General features: G+C 48.5%; 1 non-coding gene across 1 annotated transcript; it reads right to left on the reverse strand.

The window, feature by feature from the left end:
• Positions 1–4,531: 4,531 nt before the first annotated feature.
• LOC119803168 lies at positions 4,532–4,638 on the reverse strand. The gene has a single exon (XR_005283578.1). It is a non-coding gene; the product is annotated as a U6 spliceosomal RNA (small nuclear RNA).
• Positions 4,639–12,628: the final 7,990 nt, after the last annotated feature.

Here is a 12,628-nt window from a genome sequence, read left to right on the forward strand (position 1 = left end):
GCTATCATATACAACAGGTGAATTACCTCCATATCCTTTAAGTTGAGACCCAGAACCCACTGGCTCCCTCCTGGGAACACACAGTAAAGCCTAGAAGTAATAGGGTCTTGTGATAACTTGATTCTGATGCAAAGCATCTGATGACTTGCCCCCATCTCAGTACAGGACCACATTCTCCAAGGAGGGTAGGTGTGGTAAGAAGCATGCAGGGGACATACAAGGTGGCAGCCAAATAATGGCAGGTGCAAGGTAGATGTCCACATTCCCCATTTTCCCCAGACCCCGTGTGCCGGGGTTCACCCAGGAACCATGCCAGAAGATTCCTGGGGATGCCCCCAAACATCTAGGACATACCATGTTATTGCAGAACCCTGGAGACACTTAATCAGTGTCGATTGTGGAGTGAACCTCTGCTGGGCTGGGAGCCAGCTGCAGCCGGGACCAAGAGTAAGTTCAGAGGCACAAGAGACTCCACCAGCTACCCCACGGAGTTATTTATTTTATTATGTTTACAATAAGAATCCTTCGATTGCATGCAATCACTCTGCACGCTGCCGAAAAAAAAAATCACAAATGATGACTAAGTTTTGGGCATGTAGCAGGTGCTGTGTGGCTTCTAGGGAATGAAAGGAAGGCATCTCTGTGGCTGCCATTGATTCTGATGAAAATGGCTTGGTGATTGGCTCTGGATCTCAGCCCATGACCATAATCTCCGAGTAAAGTAAGTATTAGCTCATCTATGTCTACGCATGTGCTCAGGGTGCAGATGACACAGTCAAAAGCAGGGCATGTGAGATGACATTCTTAATCCACACCCATTCCCGTGTAGATCCAGTCAGCAGGACTTGGCAGTTTCATTTTTATTTTACACGTTTTTTTAGGTGCTTTGCTTATAGGTGTGGCGGTGCTATATGCATGCCTGGTGTGTCAGATCCCTTGGGACTGGAGTTACAGGTGGTTGTGTGCCACCATGTGGGTGCTGGGACTCGAGCCTGTGTCATCTGGAAGAGTAGCCAGTGCTCTTAACCACTGAGCTATACACTATCTCTCTAGTCTCAGGACTTTGCAGTTTATATGTCATAGAATGGCACCGCAGACAGTCTTTGACAAGTGCCTTTTAGGAATTTAAGTCAATCAGATACAGATTCTCACATGGCTATAATACACACAACTTCTGGAAATAAGGGACAGTGTTAGGTTTCATACTCTAATTTCCCACATTTCATTTGTCCCCCTCTTTGGCCAGTTGGCTTTCCACACAGACCCACAAGCAGCGTTCTCCTTCCCACGCATAAGGTGGCTGCTCGTCCATCCATCACAGAGAGGGGAGCATCTCGCATAAAAGGATAAAAGGGCAGGGAGCAAGGAGCACAAACTCAGGAAGCAGGATCTAAAACAGGCCCGTCTGTCGAGTTTCCCTGAGCCCGAAAACTATGCATTCAAATGATAGCCCTCTTAGGCCAAAATATGGCTCAAGCTGGAATAATACGCAATAGTCAGCTTCTAAGACTTGAAAACTGCCTTGTCTATAGCTCCCCACTCTCCCAGTGCAGCGGCCAGATTAGGCACTATCGGTAGAGAGAATGTCTGCTACCACAGTTTGCACTTTAAAAAAAATGATGCAATAAACTCAGTTGGTTTAATTTCCAAACATGAACTCATTTGTTATCTCAGGAAATATCACTTTACTCTTTAGATTAAATGCTATCCCAAGTCCAGGAGGCATTCAACAGTAAGAAAGTAATGTACTTTAGCTGGCTTCCCCAGACTCAAATTTCACCTAAACAAGTTTTATACAAAGATTAGCCAAGAACCAGGTAATGGGATACCATGGGGTTACGTCATCTGCGGCCCATTTCCAAAGAAACATGGCTTTTCCAGGCGCGATTCTAAGCTCTGGCTCTTCTTTTTGCACCTCTCAGAGGGTGAGTAATGGCAGGTGCGTGGAAGGTGGTCATAAACAAGAGGCCCCGGGCTGGCCCCTCTCTGAAGTGCGTGGCTGGGGCTCCTTGTTGCAGGGCCTCTTCCTGACAGTAATGACATTCCAGGATTCTCAGTCCTGGACTCTACTCTCCATTCTGGCTGTGGAAACAGGAGAATTGCCTGGACTAGGGTGATCAGCAGAAACAAGACAGCCCCTGCCTTAATAAATAGGAGAGAACTGACACCCCAAAGTTGTCCTCTGATCTGCACACACTTGCATACACATCATATATATATATATATAAATATGTATGTATATGTATATATAGATATATATGTATATATACATATACATGTGTATATAGATATACATGTATATATACATATACATGTATATAAAAATATATATATGTATATATAGATATACATGTATATATACATATACATATATATATATACACACACACACACACAACCATATATACACAACACTAATGGATTTGTTAAAAGAGAAAACAGAACAGTATACAGACAGATCTTAAAGAACAGCACGAGTACGGAAGACCTTTGCTGGCTAAGCCAGCTGGAATGAATAGCTCCTGTCTGGAAGCAGCGCAGAGGAATAGAGACACTTAAAACAATCCACAGAAGGCCCTGAATGCCATGGACAAGCAAGGCGTCATCCCTAACAAGCTCAGCTGCACTGAAGATTTCTGACTGGGGATGGTAGTGTTGTCTGTTAGTTCGAAACCCTGAAACTTCACCTGGGTAACAACACCATCTGTGTCTAACCCCCCAGTGTTATGACAGGATGGAGTTAGCAGTTTCAGGAACAAGGACAAGTCTCTTCTACCTCCCAGGCTTTCCAAGTATCTCCCGTACACCTGTCTAGTTACCCTGCTTAAGCAGACTCGTATCACCTCATACTGATCCCCACTGCACAGCATCCTGGGTAGCTGACCCACATCACCTTATCCTCGCCCCCACCCCACAGCATCCTGGGTAGCAGACCCATATCACCACACAACATCCTGGGTAGCAGATCCGCATCACCTCATCCTGACCTCCATCCCAAAGCATCCTGGGTAGCTGATCCGCATCACCTTATCCTGACCCCTACTGCACAGCATCCTGGGTTGCTGATCCGCATTACCTTATCCTTACCCCCATTCCACATCATCCTGGGCAGCAGACCCGTATCATCCTACAGCATCCTGGGTAGCTGGCTGGGCTCTCTGACTGTCTCACCGCTTCTCAGCCTGTAACCCTTTTCACATCACAGCCAGTACATCTGCAATGACATGTAAATCCCAAGAGCAACCCTTGGGAAGAGCCCTGGGCTGGTGAGCAGCTGGGATGACAGCAGCTTATGTGTCCTAGATAGATTAGAGACCCTAAAGAAAAGCTTAGTTAGCCACATGTCTTCTGGGTAGGTGGCATTATATAGTAGAGGTCAGAAATAGAAATCAAAAAAAAATGTTTTGTACTAACTCCATACCAAAACAATTATGTCAATAATGCAGGCACAGCTGGGTCACCAGAGGGACTAATTATAAATCTCTATGCGTCTATTTACACAAATACGAAGGAAAATGTGTAACCACCCCAAATGTCATCCAAAGAAGTTACTTGCTAATTTCAGTGATTTTGTTTTCTTCTTCTATATTCCAGTCCTTACCACCCCAGGAATTAACCAAAGCTAAACCTTCTGCTTTAGCTTTGTCGGTTTCTAGGCTGAAATAAATACCAAGGTTTCTTATGCACAGTAGAGGCTCATATGGAAGCATTCCTGTCTACTCCAACCTGGCTTCTTGAAGAAAGGGTGGAATGTCTTGCCCGTAAGCATTAATGGACTAACAGAAAACAGATAGAGATCAGTAGCCAGCAGATGGAAAAGCCTACGCCAGTTACAATTAGTGGAAAGCAGAGAAAAAAACCTTACACTGCGCAAGAGCAGAAATAACTCTTTCCCAGCGAAAGATGGGCGCAGCTTCAAATGAGAGCCAGTGAGCTTTACTGAGAAAGGTGTGGCTGATGGGATGAGAAACAGTCTACTCAGGTAGCGGTGGGGAATTGCTCACTGCAGCAGGGATGTGTGTGTGTTAGTGTCGCAGTAGTAATCACGCCGCTGTGCCTACACATGTCAAACCCATAACATCGAACGCCTTCAATATTCCTTTCGTTCCTTATCTGGAAATTATATTTCATGCTGGAAAAGGAAAACACCGAAGAGGCACTCGTGTTGCTAGCGCATGGTGTATGTGTGGGGGTGGATGTGCCTGCCCGTACTTGAGTGTGTGGAAGTCAGGGGTCAAGGTGAAGGCTTTCCTCTACCAGGCTCCACCTTCTTTCTTTAGATACGGTCTCTCACCGAGCCTGTAGTTTACCATTCCAGCAAGACAACTAGCTAGCTGCTCAGCAAGCCCCTGGAATTGGCCTATTTCCACCTCCGCAGTGGTATGGTTACAGGCACAGGCCACCACACTTAGGGTTTTCGTGAAAGCTGGGGTTGTGATCTCAGGTCTTCACGCTCGCTCAGCATCACCTTATCCATTGACACCCCCAACCCCACCCCCAAGATGCACACTCATCTTTGGGGGTTGATATTAAAAATATGTACTGTTTCACAGGTTTGAGTGTCCTTCCTACGTAGGGGCCATGCCAATCTTCTCTGTATCATTCCAACTTTAGTCTATGTGCTGCCGATGTGAGCATGCACCGGAGTGTTGTGGAGATAGCATCCGGAGGACCAGAGCAGGCTCTGCAATACTGTTGCTTCCTGGCCTTTGAATCTGAGCAGAACAACTATAGGAGGGCAAACAGGGTCCCACAGCCCCTGACCCCTTCTAATGTCTCTATTAGCCTCACTAAGGTCAGGTTGTGTATGGGGGGGTGGGCACACTAACCAGTGCCTCTGGGGAAAGGTCAAAGGTTAGTGGCATAGTCAGCATCATTATTTTTTATTATTCCCCATTCAGAGCTACTTTTTCCATCATTTTGAGAAAGGGCCCTGTAAGTGTTTTTTTTTTCCCGGATTACTCGCCCACCCTGACTTTCTTCTGCACCTTGTTCCCACATTCCCCAGTGTAAAGGAGGACAATAGGTCAGAGTAGCTCACAAAGAGGCTCACAAAGAGAAACACTGCAGAGGGCACAGTCAGGTCACACACTCTTGCAACCCTATCTGTGCCTCAGCCTTGCTGGTGTCTGTAGGAGGCGCACAAGTCACTGAAGTTGGCAGAGTGATACCTGATCGTTGTCACCAGAAAAACCAGAGGCAAGTCGCTGAGCTTGGCGCCTCCCTTTCCTCACCTGGACAAGTAGGGGCTGCTATCCAATAGTTTCTGGTTGGCAGAGTTGTGGGTAGATGGAACAGACTCCATGTACTCTGCAAACTGAAGTCTCCCTACCCACAGGCTATTAAGATTATTGTAGAGACTCTTTTTTGTCTCTTCTTGACCACACATGTACGGTCCCTGTATAAGATTTGAGATACAGGGAAAAGTTGGACAGAAAGAGTCTTGAGTGATAGCTCCCCAAGTTCGGCCTTGCTGGCCCTGAGGGGCACTGCTCCCTCCTCTGTGTGTAGAGCCGTGTACACACATTTCTGGACCACTTCTTGGAGGACAGCCCTTCATCAACTAGTAACTGGGCCCAGATCTTAACACCTGCTGCATCTTCTTCCTAATTTTCACAGCAGCCCCGGGAGATGCTCTGGTCCCCAGTGACAAACCAGGAGGCCGAAGTGTAGAAGTCGCACAACCAGAGCCTGGGCTCTGCGCGAGAACAGAGCCCAAGTGGGAGATCAGTGCTGTTCTGGGCACCTTGTCTGCCACCACTCTGCCGCTTCTCCTGTGATACCAGCTGCTCTGGCACTACCTCCTCGTCTCTCCGAGGCCTGCCTAAAACCAAAGAATCTAAAGGAAGGGAGCTAAGGGGTGACAAGGATGTCACAGCTGCCTACATCCCGTTCTGGCTGTGTCTCAGCCTTTCCACTCCTAGCAGGAGCGTCGGGCCTGAGTGGTCACCTCCTCTCGCCTTCTTTCATTCAAGATCTATCGGCCACTGCCTTCTCTCCAAGGTGGGCAGCTGCGTTTCTGACATTCCCTTGCAGAGATAACACAGGGAGGTTCAAAAGTTGCCTCTAATGATTCTTCCCCCTCCCTTTTTTTGGATCCAATTAGCTTTAAAATAAAACACGAAGTAAAACTTTCTGCTCCACTATTCAACCAGAACAGTGAATTCTCAAGCTGTGGGTTAACCGACTTGGTGTTTATTGAACTGCATCAATGATAAAAGTTCAGGCGCCCACCTCTGGCCCCAGAGCCCATTGTGGGAGGTTATTCACACACAATTGACTTCTAAGATGTTCTCAGGGAACTCCCTCCTGCTGAGGGCCAGTAACGATTCAAAGATAAGAAAGGTTCAGTTTTTCTCCAAGCCAATGGCCCAGCAGCACAGGCAAAAGTGGGACACAGATTGTTAAAGAAAATGGTATCGACAAGAAGATGGGCTGTTCCCACTTCCTCTACACCAGTGCTTCAGTCCCACACCTGTTCTTAGACTACCCTGTAGCATCTTCGTACGAGGACAAAGAACTGCAAAGTCCTGTTTTACAGAAAATGAAATGGGTTCAGATTTAGTAAATGGCAAAGTTAGGATTAAAACCAGGAGTCGATTGTGATGCAGTCGGAATGTACACTAAGCTCATGTCCCTTGTAGGGCAAGTGCACAGCAGAACCTTGATTTGTAATGTATGTGCTGCTCCTCAGACTCTGAAGAGGGGCTGAGGCCCACTGGGGGGACACATGAGGCTCTCTGAATGCCAAGACCCCGCCATGCATTTTCCTGACTGGGCTCTGGATTGTGGGGTAACCCAGGATAGTAGTAACTGTTGCCCTGTACATGCTACCAAGTTGTCTGAGCTCCTCCACCCCTGCTCTGGCTGATTGGGAAAAGGGGTACAGTCATCTTAGGTGGTCCTCGCAGTTTATTTGAAAATGAGACAAGTCTAAAGACCTAGACAGACCCAATAAAGACTGACCCCTGAGCCATGTGAAAGAAAGCACTCTCTGTAGGCTAAAGAGGCAGCGAGGATGTCACAGTTCTAAGCTCAGGCACCTGTCACCAGGCCCCAGATGCCATCTACTGGGGTGTTTTATGGTTTCCCTGCATGGCACAGAATCCATTTTTTCATAAAAGCCTTAGGTGTAGTGATCTTTGCCATTCAGACCGGGCCCTGACTCTCCTATGCTGCATAACAGAGCCGCATCTCAGGCATGGCTTTGGGAGGAAGCAAGGGGAATGCTGGCTCTCCCACAGCAAGCTGGGAGACGGTTCCAGGAAAGGATTAAGGAGCTGTAATCATGACCTGGGAGCAGCAAAGGCACGTAATGTCTGCTAATGTTACAGCGCCTTAAACCAAGCTGTTAAATAGTAGCTTACGTTTCCACAGGCCAATCATAACACACGCAGTGTGAACACTAAGGTGCACTTTTCCAACAAATACTTCATTATGTGAAGACTCAGGCGCAATGTCCGTTATTTTGCTGGTGTTATTTTCAAATAGCATCTTTAATGATATCACCGCAATAAGTATGAATTCCAGCTTATCCACACTATTCTTCATTGGGCTCTTATATATCAAGCTCAGCACTAGATCTGCAAAGTGGGAACCTTTGTCCAATGCATGCTGAGGACACTGACCAGATCATAGTGCTCTGACTTTAATGGGGGAATCACTATCCCCGCCAGCTGAAACCATCTGAGAAAAAAAAAAAAAAAACAGGAAAAAAAAACCCTCACAAAGCCAAAGCCAGGAGAAGAGCCTTTGGATCACATTTCCTGCTTGGGATGGGAAAACAATTCACCCTTCCCTGAGTAGCAAGGAAAGCACTGCTGGCCTCTCTTCTCCCCGGAGCGAGCAGCGGTTAATTTTGAAAAGCAAGCGCAAAAGTACCTGGGAGGCTTCTTGCAAGCTTTAAAGGCAACTACCACAACACTGTGAGGGGGAATAAGAAGAGGGGCCACATATTCTCACCCCCAACCCCACACGAGCCACTCCACAAGGGAGCAGTACCCACGTGCATTCTAAAGAACTACAACACAATGCTGGGCAGGGGTCCAGGAGGCAGACCATGCTGGCCCAGAGAATCCAGCTCTGCACCAAGGAGATGACCTGGAGGTGCAACCGCACAGTACCTCAGGAATTCGTAAGTGGAAGGGATGGGGAGTTAATTATCTCAACTGTGCTCCCTTCAAAAACACACATGCACAACACACACACACACACACACACACACACACACACACACACACCCGCGCGCACCTTCAAAACAGAGAAATACCAACTGCGGATTGGGGAATTTTCCACTTCAGTAGCAATTCAGGCTGTCAGGGAAGAGTCCAGAGCGGAGCTTGAGAGTCTGCGGTGTGCCCTTACCAGCTTCATGGTGGAATTATTCTGTTCCCAGCGCCACAGCATCATGTTCATCTTACTTCAGGGTGAGGAGGGAGGGGAAAGAGGAAGGGAAGACGAAAAAGGGAGCCGAAGCACCTGCCGGCAAAATCCCTGGTCTGGCCCCGGCGCCAGGTCGTCCACGGTTCTGCGGCCCCTTGGGGCATCCCTGGCAGGCCACGGAGGTCACTTCCCTCAGCCCTGGGAGAACCCAAGGCGGGAGCAGAAGCCCCAAACCCACACTTCTTGAGTGCCGTGCTCCCTCAGCGCGATCCAGTAACTCTCCTGTGCACCAGCGAACAGACGCCGGGGGGCTAGGGCCCCGCGTGGTGGTGGTGGTGGGGGGGGCACCGGCCACTGTTGCAGGGCCCGGTGCAGGGGGAAGGTGCAGGGGAACCGAAGAGCAGCCAGCCCAGCGGGGAGGTCCTTAACTCCTGCGGAGAGGGCGAGGGTAGGCGGGACAGCCTTGGGCAGGAGGGCGGGCTGCGATCCCGAGAGGGGGCTGTGGCTTCCAGAACCATTCTGATTCTTAGCCAGGACACCAGCGTGCAACTCCCCCAACACGTGCTTAGCTCCATCTCACTTTCTGCATCAAACTCACCCAAATTGTCCGTGGTAACCACTGGCACCCCGACACAGCTGGAATCTGGATTGTGGTTGTATGATAGATGCAGGCGCGCGCGCGTACCCACCCATACCCACACAACCCACACCAGCCCACACCTCTGGAGATATTTATTTCCTGCTACGTAAAGGATGGAGATTGGATGTTTTCAAACACACCTGGCAGCTGCAAGAGAAAGGACATCCGTAGCCTGCCAAAGGAGTAGGGGACAGGCGAGGACACAGCTTTTGATGTTTATTTTCCTCCTCAGTGTCCTCTACCTGCAGGCTGGGTTATGCTTTTCTTTCTCTGAAATGATGGGGATTGGTACCCCTCCTCCCAGGTGACCCTAGGCATCCGGACCGCAAGCCTAGTATCTGGCTCGGGCAGCAGTATTAGTGGAGGAAAGTAACACCTGCCTCCCCAGAACTGACAGAGCTGGGCTAAGGTTCTTGGAACTAACCTATTATATGTTATTTCATGTTATTATATGTTCTTTTCAGCAGCCAAAACTTCAAAATGAGAGGAAGTGAGAAGACAGGTCCCAATCTTTTGAAGAATGATTTTTAAAACAGACCAAGTAGATGAAAATGTTTCCCTATAACCTCTATCCTTCAGAATTCGATTTTTCTCGTTGCTAGATATAAATAATTAAAATTTAAATTAAACTTAATTAAGTTAATTTAGTCAATGAATTAATTTAATTTAATTTAAATTTAATTTATTTGATTTATCTACCTGCCCTCCATCTGTGAATTCCATGCTCCAGCAACAGTCCCCTTTGTTCTGGTGTCAACATATCAAGGGCCTTTTCTTGCAACACTGTTCCCCTAAATTCACCTGTGGTCTCATCTCTAAGGTCACCTGCTCCTTGAAGGACTTCTGACTCTGTAAAAGTAGCAACTCCCCCCTCCACACCCCGCCCCACCCCGCAACTCTACTCTATTCTGCCAAAGACATTGTTACATTTGTTGTGCTCACTGCTAACTCTGCTAACTTGTCTTTTTCTACCTTGTCCCACTTGACAGGTTCCAACTGTAACTATTATGTCCCCCTCTAGTGTCTGCCCTAACCCTAGCAGTTGCCATGGCATATGTGCCCTAGACTGGAAGTTATCAGGTCTCTGCAGCTCAAGGGTAGGGGTACACCCTAGAGGGGATGGCACACCACACACACATTTGAAAATGTGTGCATTGTATTAAAATAGACATATAGTCAGGTACCAAATCTTAAAATATCTTTATTTTTCAGAACTAAAGCTTGGCAAAAATCTTATTGGGCAAGACAGCAAAGCAGCTGCTATCTACTGCTGTTTTATATTTTAATCTAGGGGTCCACAGTGCTGGGGGGAAGAGAGGAAGTGAGAGCCTCTGTGTAGAGGCCACCAGCCCAGGGGCTCACATTCACTAAAGAAGCTGCTATCAGCTCATGGCTCTTCCTGGGAGAGCTGCAACACTCACAGTGACACTCCCCCTGGAAGTCACTGCAGAGTCCCAGTCTCAGGCTTTGCCATGGTGCAAGGAGGAAGGAGAGGAACAGCAGAGACACTAATGCACCTGCCTGATTTCCATGCGGGGACTGAGGTGGGCACTTGCCCATTCATGCCCCTGTGCGGTAGACAGATACCCTGGCGCATTCGGCCTTGAGCCTCTGTGGTGCAGTCCTTCTCCAGCCTCGTGGGGTGCTGAGAAGTAGGAAGATTCCCTTTCCGGTGTGTGACTGGCAGGGAAGCAAGCAGACACACTGCATAGCTGGGCCACAAGGAAGAAAGGTATATGCACAGCCTGGGAAGCACTCGCAGGTGACAGACTTTACCTAGAAAAATGGGAAGCACCTGGGGGTGCCCTTACCAGGGGGTGCCGGAACCAAGGGGCGTAGGGATGAAGTGCCATGGCAGGGGTGGAGTGGTCGGAATGAAGACCACTGAATGGCAGAAGTTGGGTTTATCACTTGGCTGAGGCCAATGAGGTCCCTGCAAAGAAGGGTATCACCTCTATAAACTAAGAGCGGTGTGTGTTCACATTCCTGTTTGGGGACAACCTCTGTAATAGCGGGACTTGTTTAGAATGGTAGTGGCTGCAGCAGGGAGAAGACAGTAGGAATGAGGGGACAAGGCAAGAGTACCTAAAGAGAAGACCTGTGCAGCCAAGACCAGCTGTTTGGTGACAGCTGTAACCTGACCCAGCAGGCATCAAGTCCCTGCAGAGACACACCTTGCCTTGGGGAGAGACTCAGCACCCACCAAGCTGCCTCCACAGTGCCTGCTCCTTTCTCTCATTTCTGTAGTCTCCAGCCGAGACCTTTGATGTCAACTAGAGGAGATTAGAGGACAGGAAACAGTGCTCTACTTCCTCCCTGCTGGTGGCCTCTCCCAGTCCTGGTCTTCAGATCCATCCCCTGGGGCTGTCAACCCAGCCCTGATTCTTACAGGCTGTGACACCCTCCACCCACCCACGGCTTGGCCTACCTCATGATGGGCCTCTCCTGAACTCTCTTGATGACAATGAAGGTCTCGATACTGTGCACTCCTGCAGATTTGCTTTCCCTGTGCTGTGTTCTAGACCTTTCCATCCTGATAGCATCCAATGCTCACGGATTCCTTCCTATTCACTCTGAATTTGCCCATCTGCCCAGCTCTTCTGACGATTAACTCTGAACTAAGTCAGAGTTTGGGGCTCTTCTTTCTCAAGGCAAAAGGACGAGGGACAAGGAAGGCCAGGGGTAAAACAGTGGCCTGGCACCCCAAAAGATACCACTGCATACTCCTTAGGAGAGAGAGGCCCATCCATGGAGCTGCTTGCCTCTCTCTTGCCCTAAAGTGATACGCCTTCACTCTAAGCGCCTAAACTCTGTGCCTGATAAACTAATCTGTGTCCAGCTGTTAATAGCTTAATGTGTTTCCCAGAGGTGATGCTTCAGTTTAACAGGGGTCTTCCACTACTTCAGCCAGACCAGTGATTGACGGGAAAAAGTGCAGACAGGGTAGGGGTGATTTAGGGAGCCTCTTCAGACTGTTACACATGCATGTGAAGGCCTCCTGAAGCTGGCTGGGGGATGCCATCTCCTAAATGATCTAGAATGACCACAGAAAAAGGAGGATCGGTGTGCTCATCCAAGAAGGAGGCTTGGTGGCATGACATGAGAAGATTGTCTCCCAGCCCAGGTGGCTGACTTGAACAGGAAAGTCCCAGAAATGCTATGTGTCCTCTGCCAGTGGCCATCCTGGACATCTGTAGTGCTGAGTGGGGCACAGGGCACCTTCGGAGACTCAACACAGCAATGCTAAGAAGGATTTTGTAGATTGAGGTTCAGAGAGGGAGTAACTGACTTTCTTCTCCCGGTTTGTAAACTCCTTAAAACCAAGTATAAACCAGGCTGTGGTGGCTCAATGCTTTTAATCCCAGCTTTCAGGAGTTAAAGGCAGGTGGATCTTTGTGAATTTGAGGCCAGCCTGGTCTACAAAGCAAGTACCAGGACAGCTAGTTCTAGGCAGAGAAACCCTGTCTCAAAAAGCCATTAAAACAAAACAAAAAGTGTAACGTGGGCCTGCCCGTCCAGCATCCTGCCTCTATGTGACTACCATGTTACTGTCAGGAAAGAATATGACTTCCCAGAGACAATGAAGGTAACTTGCATGCAGGCATT

The sequence above is a fragment of the Arvicola amphibius genome, chromosome 12 (genome assembly GCF_903992535.2).
Source record: "Arvicola amphibius chromosome 12, mArvAmp1.2, whole genome shotgun sequence".
In the NCBI taxonomy this organism is placed as follows: domain Eukaryota; kingdom Metazoa; phylum Chordata; class Mammalia; order Rodentia; family Cricetidae; genus Arvicola; species Arvicola amphibius.